This window comes from Sorex araneus, chromosome 3, assembly GCF_027595985.1.
Source record: "Sorex araneus isolate mSorAra2 chromosome 3, mSorAra2.pri, whole genome shotgun sequence".
Lineage (NCBI taxonomy): Eukaryota > Metazoa > Chordata > Mammalia > Eulipotyphla > Soricidae > Sorex > Sorex araneus.
Genome location: NC_073304.1, coordinates 166,783,330 through 166,797,413, shown reverse-complemented (window position 1 = coordinate 166,797,413; position 14,084 = coordinate 166,783,330). Strand labels below are relative to the sequence as shown.

The 14,084-nt window shown below is 44.5% G+C and overlaps 1 protein-coding gene across 3 annotated transcripts in view; it reads left to right on the top strand.

The window, feature by feature from the left end:
* Window positions 1–3,170: 3,170 nt before the first annotated feature.
* The window catches only part of DRD2 (dopamine receptor D2), a 49,933-nt gene continuing 39,019 nt past the window's right edge, over window positions 3,171–14,084 (top strand). The window contains exon 1 of one of the 3 annotated variants that reach the window (XM_055131212.1): window positions 3,171–3,354. The gene's annotated coding sequence lies outside the window, so the exon portion shown is untranslated. Of the gene's footprint in view, window positions 3,355–3,865; window positions 4,065–14,084 lie in introns of those variants that run through there. The other 2 variants (XM_055131210.1, XM_055131211.1) reach the window with 2 other exon arrangements.

Below are 14,084 nucleotides of genomic sequence, written 5' to 3'. Positions count from 1 at the left end.
CAGTCCATAAAGCAGCATTTTTTTTAATTGAACCAGCGCTTACAACCAAGGTGGTAAACCAATGGTTTTAATTTTTTTTACAGAAAAATCTGAGAAGACGAGTCTATGAAAAGAAAAATCTGAAATAAAAAGTTTATTAGGTCTCTGAGGAGAAAATCTGCAAAAACAAAAACTAAGGAGAAAACATATTGGACATATGAGATCTAAGCAAAAAGTGTAAGATAGAACATAATTGGAGAGCGGATCTAATGGGAATAAAATCCTTAGGAGAAAATGCTGTATGAAGCAAATTATGAGGAGAAAGGAGTATTAGGAAAAGTAGGTCTGGAGAGAAAACTCCGAAGGAGTAAAATAACAAGAAAATGTTTATTGGTTACAACAGGTCAAAGTAGAACAGTATGTGAAGGAGGGAAAATGTGAGAGAAATCTAATGTCCACAATATCTTTGAAGGAAAATGCTCGTGAGGTGAAAAATCTGAATTAGGTATAATTGAGCAAAATAAAACTGATGAGAAAAACCTGAAGAAAAAACTATTTGGAACAAAGAAAGTTCTGAGGAGAAAGTCTGAGAGACTAAGATCTAAGGATAAGCATCTTTTGGGTACAAGTATCCAGAGCAGCAATGTCTGTGAAGAGAAAAATATCAGGAGAAAAGTCTGTCTGGCACAAATGTGGTGGGGATAAAAGTGAGTGATAATCGAAGTCTCATGACAATAAATGAGAAAAATCTCTGAGGAGTAAATCTGAGCAACAGTTTATTGGATACATCATTTTGAGAAGGAATGTAAACTAAGTATGAGAGAAATTTGTGTCTATTTAGCACAAAAGTCGATGAGGAACATATCTGAAGAAAAGGTTTATAGAACATAGTTTCTTTAAGTACAAAAGTTGGTGTACAGCAAATTCTGAGGAGGAAAGTCTGTTGGAAAAAAACTTATCTAACAAGGGAAACTTGTGGAGGAGTAAAATAGGAGAGATCTAATGGGTTCCACATCTCTGGGGGATAAAGTGTGTGAAGATTAAAATAGGAGAGAAAAATATATTTGACACATCATATCCACATTTAGGGAAGAAAGTGGACCAAGTTGAGAAGAAAAGTATTTTTGGCATGACTGGACTGATTTGTGGAGAAAAGTCAGCAAGTAACAAAATCACAGGACATAAATCTATTGGGCAAAACAGACTTACACAAAAAAGTTGGTGAACAGCAAAAATCTGAGAAGCAAATTCTATTGGGTACAAAATCTGAGGAGACAGCTGGAAAGATAGTATAGTGAATAGGCAAGTTGCCTTGCATTGGCTTACCTGGGTTCGATTCCCGGCACTCCATATGGTTCCCAGAGCATCACCATGAGTAATTCCTGAGTACAGAGCTAAGAGTAATCCCTGAGCAGCACCAAGTTTGCACCCCTCCCACCCCTCAAGACATTCTGAAACAAAACATGCGCGATAATCAAAATCTGAGGTGAAGTATCTATAGATTACATGTCTCAGAAGAAATCTCTGAGTAAGATAATCTTAGGAGAACTATTTGTGTAGAGAAAAATCTGCACACACATCTAAAGTCCTATAGGAGTTAGAATTTCTGAGGAGAAAATCTGTGAAGAGCAAAATCTCAAGAGAAAAGTCTATGGTCCATGACAGGACTAAGAAAATTCTGTGAGGATAAACTTCTGCAGAGTGAAGTCTTTTGGGTTTCGATGTTAGTAGAATATCCTTTGAGTAGTTCTATAAAAAGTTATATTTGGCGAAAGTGTGGCTCAAAGTGTGGGGATTTATACTTACATGTGGGAACCCTGTTAGAACACAACCACATGAAGGTGCAAAAGAAACACAACCATGTGAAGGTGTAAAAATAAAGAAGCAGTATTAAGGCATAAGCTTTCATTTAGACATCCCCCTTTCCCCAGAGCCTCCAGAGGTATCTACAGGAGATGTGAGGCAGGCTCTGTGATAGATCTCTGTAGAATCTGAAGAATACATCATTTTTCTGGAATGCTCACCTTCTTGATGGAGTGGAGTACATGTGTGGTGTTTAGATGAATGAACATCCCTGGGCCTCTAGAACCCAGGGTCTCTCCCACGTGAGAGACACGCTCCTTCTCTGAGCCACATCCCTGTCCCACTCTCATTTGTGACCATTATGAGGATCCCTGGAGGAAACGCTGCAACAGAGGGAACCACCAAGGTGAGCCTGTGTGGTGCTGTGTCCTCTGCTTGCAGTGCAGAGCCAGGACCCCCCGGGAAGTGGCATTGCTTCTTCAGTCCCCAGTCCCTCGAGTCCGGTCTTTGGGGGCTCCTGTTTAAACACAGGTGTGTGACAAGTGACAGAAATATCCTGGAAGTCTCCACGCTGAATGGGCAGCTGACTGGCTCAGTAGATGTTTTTTTTCCTGCCGGTGACTTTGAATCCGACTGACGCGGAGCAGCAACAGGGAAGGAAGTGAATGGCTCATTGCTGAAGAAAGAAGAAATCAAAAAATGAGGCTGAGTACTCAGCTGTCTAATACCCAGGTCAGGGGAAGGTGCCGCCCTCCTCATCCAGCTTTTTCTTCTCCCCCAGAACGGGAAGCTTAGAAGCCCCAAAGGCCGCCTTTATTTCCATTTCCAGTCAACGCCTAGCAGGCTTCCTTCAGGAGACGAGACACAGAACCGACCACAGTTCTGACCAGAGTGCGACGAAAAGCCGCACCGAGGTCTACAGGAGAGGCCCAGGAGGGCTGCGGCTTCCCGCACCCCTTCAAAGGAAGCAACACAACTGAGGTGAGGACACTGGTCCCGGTCACCCTACGTTTAGAGTGCGTGAAGGGAGCGCCGGGGCCAGAGTGCCGCCTCACAGCCCGGACGGCGCCCCCGGCGGACTAAGCCGCGGGAGGGACAGGGCCTGGCTCGGGGAGGGGCGGGAACTGACCACGAGAGGGGCGGGGCCTGACCGCTAAAGGGCGGGGCTTGACCGATAGATGGGCGTGACCTGACTGTGGGAGGGGCGTGGCCTGGCCGCCCCGCCCCCTGCTCTACCGCGCGCGCTGCCGGCGAGCGGGCGCCGCGGAGCTGTCCAGCCTCAGAGCCGGAGCCGGCCGCCCTCCGCGCGCACCGCGCCGCCTCCGCGCCGCCCGCCCGCCCGCCCGCCCGCGCCGCGCGCTCGCCCCCCGCACGCCCGGCCCCGCCCCGCCCCGCCGCGGCCGGTCCACTGCTCCCCGCGAGCCACTGCCCGCCGGGGCTCTGAGCGGCGCGCGGCGGGGCCGGGAGCCGGGGAGCCGCCGAGGACAGCGGCGGCCCCGGGACGGCGGCCGGGCGTGGATGCGGCGGGAGGCGGGAGCCGCGAGCAGCCGCGGGGCGCCCTATGGCTTGAAGGTAAAAGGGGGTGCCGCGACGGGGAGTTCGTCGGGCCGCCCCGCTGCCGTCCGCCCGGCTCTCAGGCTCTCAGGCGGCTCACGTCGGGCCGCGAGTCCTGAGGCGTGTGTGTGTGTGTGTGTGTGTGTGTGTGTGTGTGTGTGTGTGTGTGTGTGTGTGTGTGTGTGTGTGTGTGTGTAACGCGCTGCCCTTCCCGGGCCGCCTCCCCGCCGAGTGGCGTCTGGGCGAGCGCCGCGGGCTCCCGACGACCCCCCGAGCCTCCCACCGCCCCGGCGGGAGCCGGCTTGAAGGGTTGTCCCGGACGACTCGGCGTCGCGCTCCGGGAGACTTTTTTCGGATTAGCAGGACGGAGAAGCCCAAGGAGGGAGCCGAGGCGGCTTCTGGCTTGATTCGCGCCCCGCATCACACCTCCCCCCCACCCATCACCTCACCCCCTCACCCCGACCCGCTGAGGGCGCCGCTGTCCCGGGTGCTGAAGCAGCTTCTTCGTTCGCCAGCTCGCGTGTGTCCTGAGGAAGTCGTCTTGGGGCTTAGAGGGCAGGTCGCAGTCTAGGGGTGCGGGGGATGGCAGGGGCGGCGGGTGGCCGTCCAAGTCTGGAGCGGATCAAGAGCCCCGACCGGGCGGTGTGCGGAGACCAGAGGCAGCTCTAGCCGCCCCACTCCTGCCTGCGGGCCGGCAGCCCCAGAGCATCCCTCTGGGAAGGAGAGAGGTAAGAGGGGTGCGTTGCGTGTACACAACAGGCTTCGCCATGGACACAAGTCACAGCGCTCCAGCGCCGAGGGACAGGTCTTTGCTCTCAACGCAGGAAAGCTGGGGCCCCCCCTTGAGTCACTGCTGCTTCACCTGGCACCCCCTCACTTTCTGCACTGAGGACTGCCGAGGTTGAACCACTTTTTGCTGGAGGACCCTTTTCTAGGGTTCTTTCTTCAGATCCAAGCATTTCTGTATGTTGAACAGGCTGTAAATCTCTCCAGCTAATCTCTGCTTTTCCAAGGGACTAGATGTTCAGCGATTTTTTTCTCCTTGTCCCTGATTCATCCTGCAGCATTAGGACCACTTGAAAAAGAAATCATCCCTCTCATCTTTCCCCCCGTTGCCACCGTTTGATGAAAGTGGGCAGAGAGAGCAAGCGAGCAAGAGAGAGAGCTGTTGTGAATGTGACCAATTGCAAGAGAATCTGTGCAGTGGTTTTCTGTGTCCATTGAACAGTCCCCTCGCTTTGATTTTTTTCTTCGTAGTGTTCAAAATTTTGGGTGTATGTGTGTGTATGTGTGTGTGTGTGTGTGTGTGTGTAGTATGTAGATGGTGTGTCTCTGTCATCAAAGGTCTGACAAGGGAAAGACTTGAGAGGATTAGATATAGACCCAAGAGTGGTTCATGAATGGCCTGAGCTTTGGTTTCCTGGAGAACATGCAGTTTTTCCCCCTTTTCCTGGACTCTTGGAGATAAACCATGTCTGGGGCAAAGACAGGACATTCTGACTTGTTTTAGAGAATCAAACAGCAGTTCTCTAGGGTTTTTTTTTTATGAACTCTTTGTATCTATATCAACTGGGAAACTGGTTTAAAACACATAGTTTTGTTTCTTTCCTGAATTACTGCTGACTGGGAACCTGAAACTGAGGTTTGAGTATATATTTTAATAATTTGGGGTGATTCATAGGTACCTTGGATTAAGAAATCACCTCTTATAAGACTCTTTTGTATAGAAAGAGTATGATTGACCCCTTGTCAACTGTAGTCATATATGCTAAATTCTTCAGGTGTGAAGCTTCTGATGGAGAGATCATTACCTGGGTCTGTCCCTTTGCTCCAATAAATGATGTACCAAATCTCCTCTCTTCAGGTCCCCCCTGGTCCTTCCTTCTTTTTGAAGAGAACTTTTTGTCCTAAGAATCCAGTATGATTTCAAGTTAGCCTGTGTAAATACTAACTGCCCTCCTCTGGGGGACACCCCAGTGTATTCATCCTTCCCTCCCTTTCTGGGGGAATTATTGTTTTTAATTATGCGTGTGCTGTGATCTGCTAACCCAACTGTCTTGAAATGCCAAGGAGCGATTAGTTCAGCTTAGTAGCATGTCACGTTCTCCCGGGCTGGTAGACACTTGTACTCTGCTTGCTGTGACATAGCCACTGCATTGATTTGATTCTTGTCCTTAATAACAAGCTCGTAGGGGTGAATAAGGCCAGTAGGATATGGTGGGCTTCTCATTCTACTATATTCATTTGTAAGGTTGGATTTTTTCTGTCTAGAACATCTTAAAGGAAAATATGAACTTGAATCTGGACCTCTATTTCTCTTACTCCTGGGGAAAACGAAGGGAGCTCGGGGTCTCATAGGAACTATAATCTCAAATTTACCTGCAATTTGATCTGTTAAAACTTGACTGGTCTGAGGTAATGCTGGGTAAAAATGTGGATGGGGAAAGACATAATGGTGTTGACCTGGAAAGAGCTGCCTCCATCTTCTCTGCAAGTAGAAGAGGCATTTTGATGTGAAGGAGGAAGCATGTCTACTATGATAGCACGGCGGCATGGGGGACTGAGGGGTGGGAGGTGGATGCTGAGACACCCCTGAGTGAACCCTAATGCTTTCCATAATACTCATGCCTATTCTGGTCATATTTTTTTAACTATGCTCCCCATTTCCCCCTTGTGGCTTAACACTCATGAATATCCAGCAGTGAAATGTTTTGTAGTCAGGAAGGGAGAGGACATTCAGGGTGGAGGATTTATTATGTTAGGACCCAAGTCCTACCTCCAGGATCTCCTTGCACAAGATTTTATATTACAGATCATAATAACCTAAATTATTGGTAACAACTTAGAATGACTGCTCAATTAGCCCCATTTCTTCTGCAACACAGTTATCAGGATTTTGGAACCTTAGATTGTCCTGGATGTGCCTGACTCCTCCCAGGAAAGTTTTGCTTTTAATCTCCACATATGATGGTCTCCTTTCTTTTATTAGAGTTCATTTATAAAGAAATGGTGCCAGCTTCCTAGTTCCAGGACATCATCACACCTAGAAATCAAATTCTTCCATCTTACCAAGAGCCCTGCTCTGCAGGAGAGTTCTCTGCTTCTAGGGAATGTTTGGAAATCACAGACAGCAGGAAAGGCACAGTTGGGTGCAATGTCTCAACCGGTACCTCCCCTTGTATGTGGTCTTCCACTTAACTAGCCCTTATCACCACATTTCCCACCCCCTGTCCCGAAGAGGGCATCTGTAGCTGAGGGCTCTTAGATTTAGCTTTGATTCTGAATAGGCCCTTTAACTCTTTAAGATATTAAACAGAGCTACCACAGGTATTCAGGTTTATTTACCCATTCCAGTTGGTAGACTGCTATATCTTGGGCTTTTTAAATGATTCCAATAGTGTTGCAATGCAAGATGAATATACCCCTGCTTTTTACCTGTCCCCAGTGATCCAGTCGAAGTTTTCTTTGTTATTTTTTTAACAATAGAATAATATTATCTAAATGCATAGGCTTGGAAAATAGCTTGATTATAGTGTCAGTACATGTGGGTGGAGGAGTAAAACTACAAGATTCAGCCACCCAGTTTGCTTATATTTGAGTCCATGAAAAAAAGAGAAACTTGCCTTTCTGGCCTGTACATTTTCCTTCTCCTTGTCCCTCCAACTCAGTCTGATAAATGGGGTTAAATGAAAGCCCTTGGCAGCTTGGATGGGCCCTGGTAGAGCGCAGCCTCCTCTTTCCCTGGGAGATATGGTACTTACACATAAGTCAAGGTCCCTGCTGGTTCCTGAGTATAGGGAGGAGCCAGAGATGACGCATCAGGTCCTGGGGGCTCCCCTTCCCTGGGGTGTGCAGATGCAGTGTTCCAAACTAGAGACATAGGGCTACAGGGGTCTTGGGGAGCCTGTAAATCAGTATTTGGGTTGGGAGCTGAGTCATAGTGGACTCGAGATTCCTTGGAAGAGGATTATGTTAAAGACTCTGCATACAGGTAGCAGGTTGGTACAGTATAGATAATTTTGAGACTCTCTTGGCACCTGCAGAGATTTTTCACTATTTCAAGGATATGGTGAATGGAGGACATCTTTGTTGCCTACAGGATAGGAGGGGAAGGGGGAGCCCCTGACTTTCCCGGGGCTCTTTGGTCAGCATGCTTCCAGACAGAGGCCGTTAAGTGAAGTCAGCCAACTCAGCCTCCAGAGCCCCAGTCAGGCTGCTCTAATCTGCTTCCAGCCTTGGCAGCCAGCACCCAACACAGTCACGTAACTCCTGCAGAGCCAAGTCTGCTAGCTATAGTGAGTCCTGGGCCAGTGCAATTTGACATTGGGCTCCTTTGGAATGTGCCTACCCTTCTTGTTTCCACCCCTGCCTTGTTGTTATTGTTTGGATTCTAAGTGGCCCAGCAGGGGGAAGGCATTAGAAATGAAATTATTTTTGTTACATGTATAATTGCCTCCTCTTCTTCCTGTTACCCCAGGCAGCAACATCACTAGCAGGTCCCCAGAAACCCTCAATGTGGAAAAGTGGCTTATTCACAATCTTCCTGAGAAGGGCTGCTTTTGACAAGAAGGTATTGCTTGCTGTCCCTCCCTTGCTGATCTGATCCTTATAACTGCTCGACTTTCTCACGCCCATGCTATGTGCAGGGTATTGTGATGAGCACTTGACACATTTGTTGTTATTATTAAGTCACCAAATCCTGGTCCTTCAAGCTAGTCTATGAAACAAGCACTGTTATCCCCATTTCATGGAGGAAGACGCATACTCTTAGAAATATGAGATGCTTGCATAAGGCTGCAAGGTTAGTGCGTGGGTAGAGATCCACAACAAAATTGTTAATTGCGAAAGTTACAGCTCTCTCTGACCTATGTCAGTGATAGAAGAAGAAAAGGAGACCAGGGGGAAGTGACAGCTCTGCATATGGCTCTATAAAAGGAAAAAAATGAGAGACAAGGATGAATGAATAACTTCATGGATTCCTAAGGAAGTGCTGTTCTTTGTTTGAATCTGGGCCCTTTGGGAATCGGTATCTCAGCACTGGGAGCAGAAAGGATGCAGGATGAGCTAAGCCTTCTACCTGGCAGAAGAAGACATCTGCACCAATGAGGGCTTTTCTATGCAAAGTTCCCCTGAAGCTTTCAGTTCACCTCCTGACCCTGCTTACTTTGAGACCAACGAAGTGCTGCTAATTTTTTAGTATTTAGGGTAGTTATCCTATTAATCATGGAGGCAAAAATTTGTCCCATGTCCATGATGAAGTTTTCTGATTTTATAGAAAAGGATCTTTAAGAACTAACCAAAGTCTTTGTTAGTCTGAGTGAAATGTCACTTTCTTCAGGTACAAATCATGGGAGCTATTTATGTACTGCCCATTCTATTGGAATTATTTGCTTTCAACAGGACTGGAGGCTCCACCAAAGTGACCATCTGATGATATTCACTTTATAGTATGCTAGAAAACTTTAGCTTGTCTTGTTGAACCTCATCATGTATTTTTTGAATGACATTAACCAGCATTTGCGTCCTTATTTAAGCCCTTTTAAAACAGCATAGTATGATAGTAAAGCAAGTGGGCTACCAGAATTTGAATCCCAACTTTTAATGATAATTGTGTTATATTTACCAAGTATTGGATATGCCAAAAACAGTAACAATAAGTCTTACAATGAGAGACGTTACTGGTGCCCACTCGAACAAATCGATGAGCAACAGGACGACGGTGACAGTGACAGATTTACCAAGTTGGTTAACTTAGATATTCTTGGGTTTCTCATCTATAGGTGGGGATATTAATACTTCAGAGAGTTGGAATGATTAGTGAAAGCAATAGGTATTTGACATTTGAGAAAGTGCCTGTCAAAAATAAGTTCTTTATAAATGTTTAACTATGATTATTGTTATTTAAAAATGTGATGGGAATATTCTTGCTTTTTATCATTTTCACTGGATTTTTATCTGGAATTCAACATTTTATAACATTTTCTCAGAATTCAAGTTTACGTTTCTTTCTAATGCTTTTCACTCCTCGGACCATCCATACTTCTTTGGCACCCACCTGTCAGAAGCTCTTACTCATCTTGAGTTAGATGGGTTCCAGCTGCTTGTCATCCCTTTGAATTTGGTTGGGCTGAACATGATTTTACCCTGTATAAACCAGAAAGAGTCTTCAGTCTTCACGATAATGGTTTTGCAGAGGCATATTTCTTTCTGCATTTCTAGGTCTTTCTGCATCTCTTGTTTGGGGCCTTTTCAATGGGCATATTTCTAGGTTGTGGTGCATTTTAGTAAGGTTACTTATTCAAAATGGAATATAAGGAGAGTATATTGTTACCCAAGATCAAGGATATTTTTATGTACTACCCAAGTTGAGAGAATAAGGAGCCCCATGCGCTTATGATCCCCAAAGTTGGAAGATATCTAGGCTCTCCATCCTTTCACACCGTTGATGGTAGGTTGAAAATACCATACATTTTTGTGGATGACATACGGTCCTGTCTAAGAAAAGAGGATGGAACACAATAATTTCTGACCAAGAGACATTCCAAACTTGAGTACTACTCCCTCTTTTTTGATTTTGCTTTTCCCTCACATCTTTCCATGTGAAGGATTCTTTCCTAATTGACATGCCTACTATGGCAAGTGTTTACTAGTGGTAGGAAATTTTTGAGGCTGTGAACCAGTGTTCTCTTCCCAAGTCATGTTCCTCAAGTCAGATGATTAGTTATTTCTTCTTGTTGTTGTTGCTTTTGGCTTTTGGCTTTTTGTATTTTGGGTTCACACATGGAGATGCTCAGGGCTTATTCCTGGCTCTACACTCAGGGATCACTTCTGGCAGTGCTCAAGGAACCATATGAGATCCCAGGGATTGAACCAAAGTCAGCCACGTGAAAGGCAAAAACTCTCTACCCATCATACTATCGCTTCAGTCCCAATTAGTTATTTCTTGGAAACTGAACTCTCTCAACTCTTTCATTAATTAATGTTAGGGACACAAAGAGAATGAATTTGATAAGCAGAAACTAGCACCCGGTGTCCTAAACAGAGGACATCAGGCCCCTCCATAGTGGATCTCTTTATGAAAAATATGCATCTTTTCCTTAAACAGATGTATTATTGAAAGCCTAGAATCATTCCTCACTAGATAACTAAGGAAACCAAGTCTACCCTTTGGCCAGTTTTGGTGAGCTGGAGGTCACTGAGGTGTAGAAGTTATGATTGCTCTTCATGAAGCCTTATTGCTTTTTGTGTGTCCTGGATCCTTCTTTAGTTATGTTCTGTGGTAGTCAGATTCTAAGATGGCCCTCAATACTACCTGTCCTCTCCAGTGCTCATGTTCTTGGGTAATCTCTATCTACACTAAGTGGGACTAAACAAGTAGGATAAGGTCTAAATGACAGATGGGGTATCTGAGGACAAATCATCAAAGATATCACAACTACCTTAGTTTTTCTTAGGTCAGTAGTTTGGAAGAAATTAACTGCCATGTCATGAAGAAAGTTCCTGGGAAAGGTCCGAATGGCAAGGAACTGAGGTTTACTGTTAACAGCCACATGAACAAATCATCCTGGAAGCTCATCTTTCACTCCACCCCAGGTTAATCTTTAAATCAACATTCTTCAGACTTCTACACCAGTAGTCCAGCACCAATCTGTAGATATATGGTTTAAGACCACAACTCAATATGATAATGGCAAAGGTCTAACAAATTGCAATTTGTGTGTGTGTTTGTGTGTGTGTGGTGTGTGTGTTCTTTGAGCCAGTGATTGAACTCAGATCTCATGGATGAAAGGAATGAACTTTGCCACTGAGCCACATCCCAGCCTTATCTACTAACTTTTGACCTAAATAAGAACTACCCAACTGAACTGCCCAATTTTGTGACCCACAGAAATTTGGGGGGCCTCCCAAGCTGTTACCAGAGCCTTGAGGACCATTCTCAGAAACATTCAATCTAACAGTGAAGTCATGATACTTCAGTGTGCAGGCCTGGTGGTTCTTGGGGGCCCTGAGGCCATACCCAGTAGTGCTCAGGGGCTATACCTATATTGCAGGGCAGGGTATGTAGGCATATGGTATTATGGGTCAAACTTGATACTTCACACATGTAAAGTATGCTTTCTACCTCTATGAGCTATCTCCCTGGTCTTACAATTCTTTTTAAGTTGCTAGAATTTATAGTAATTTATTATACAATATAGATAACATATACACTATGGAATTATTCAATAAGCTATTCAAACTTGTCATCTTCAATGACATGGAGTCTATGAAGATAGACTCTTCTATAGGACTATACTTCTCTCTTGTCAGTAGATGCCCTTTGGTGTTTTTATTCTGTGATTTGAAAGTTCTCATGTTTCTTCTGCTATGGTTATGAGCATCTTGGTCTTAATTTTTCCTGAGAAGACTGCTGATTTCTTCATCATTCTGCCTCCTCTTCATTCCTCCTTCAACATATTCTGTTATTTCTGCTATTCAGCATACATTCTGCTTTTTCTGTTATTAAACAAGTATTATTGAGCATCTACTATGTGCCAAAAGATATGTTGGTTGCAAATACATCAGTTAACAAAGCAGTGATACCTGATCTCCTTCCTGGACTTTATATTCTGGTGGGAGGAGAAAAATAGTAAACAGTCAGGGGGAAATCTATTAATGTTAGGGTGGTAGGATACTGAAGGGTGGAAGGAGGAGGAAGTTTGAATTATCAAATAGGTAGATTATTATTAAATAAGGTCCAGAATGGATGGGCCTTACTGAGAAAGTGATATCTGAAAAAGGATATAAAGGATGTGAGGAAGTGAGTTATACAGCTATCAGAGGTAAGAGTTTTCAAGGCAGGGGATCATCTAAGCCACGTGAATTTTAAAGCATTTTAAATAACTGCCCTATTCCCTCTAGAGTCATAGTGGTAATACTCTGCATTTGGAACTCTCTTTTAATTTTCAAAGCCCACAAAGCAAAAGTAATCTCTTTCCGTTGTAAGTCACTTACACATTCACTACCCTTATTGATCCTTATGACAACCCACTGGAGGCAGCTCTTATGAAACCAGTTTAATGGAGATGTCTTAGAGAGGTTGAGTGAAGCTCACTCAAGGTCACAGAGCTAGGAAGTACTGGGGTTACAGTATTATGAAATCTGGTGTGCTCCTGTTTAAATTGCCATCTTAATGCTAATTTTGCAATTGTGTTTTTCTTGTCTTCCCCACAAGATTGAGAGCTCCTCGAAGCAGAGTCTGTCTCACTGTCCCAGAAGTGATTATAACCTAAGACAATGCTAAGCACTTGGTAGTCACTTAAATTGCTGAGTGCGTGAGTGGTGGCTAACTCCCCCCAGAGCTCAACACTGGCAATGCGTGAGGGCTGCAGAATGTCTAGTGCCTGCCTCTCCTTCACCTCCAAACTTCAGCCATGAATGCATAATACTTTGGCGGGGAACTTTTCATCATCATGTTGGGGCATGGACATAGGAATACTGAAGAGTTGTGGCTTCTTTTGATCTCATACACACATAGAGATGGTTGATTATAGGGTGACCTGTTAAAGAAACATATACAGATATGTTGGGTCCAGGTCAGATTAGAGACCCCAAGAGCAAGCAGCATGAAATAGCTTGGGGGAAGGGACTGTCTGAGTCTGGGGAACTGAGGTGATCATCAGTTTCAGAGATATAAACACTGTTTGCCTGAGACCCTTCAAACATAGCAGTAGTTTGAACCCATCTTTCAAAAAATAAATTCTAAAAATAATGGATACTTATCCCTACACATTTAGCTATTGAGCACAACAAAGTGATTCAGAATATAAACTTGTAAATCATATTTATGTTTGTTCAATATGTGTTGTTCTAATAAACCTGTGTCACCTCAATCAAGTCCTTTGATATTTAGAATTTTGTTCTTTATATAATAGGGATTACCTTGACATTTACTTCATACAGCATTGTGGCATGCAAATGAACCGTGCACATATTGTGTTTTGCCTTGTCTCTCAGCCTCAAATCATGGTAAACTCTCAATAAACATTAACTATAGATATTTTTCATCTAAATTATTAAGAGGCCTAGAAATGTGTGGGGGATCCTTTCCCATTTGAATTCTAAAATTTAATCTCTCTCATCTAGGAGAAAGGAAAGTGAATATAGCTGTGGATAATTGGAGTGGGTAGGGAGAGAGTTAGAATCAGTAGAATACTAAGTCATTGAGAGATTGACTTAGGATACAGACACCTTTACTGTGAGGTGTGATTATTGAAGTTTTTATTTCAGAGAGGAGTTGACCTGGATGATGACAAGGCCTGAGAAGTTATCACAGGAACAGGTGATTGATGTGCTTAGTGTATTTTGAGATGCAGAAGTCAAGGAGCTAAGTCAAGTTGAAAGCTGATTCCATCCAAGTAAATGGCAGGATTTGAGTAAGAGTGGAAGACAGGGACTAGTTGCTAAATTCTGTGAAGAAGGCAAACTGCTGAGGAACCAAGAAATGCCTATGATGGAGAAAGGTAGAGGGTTCCTAGATGGCAATACACACCTCTGAGGAACAGGGCTTTATAAGAGGGTTTAGGAGGGCCTTTGATCTTGGAAATCCTCCCTCCTATATACGCAAGAAGACAGGAAGACATACTGTCTTCTGTTGATCCTTGAAACCCCTTGTTTATTGAGGCAGGCTTCAAAGTCACCTCTAGCACATGATTTAGATGGAAGTCAACCTGGTGTACCAAGACTGAAAAACTTTCCAAACTTAGACA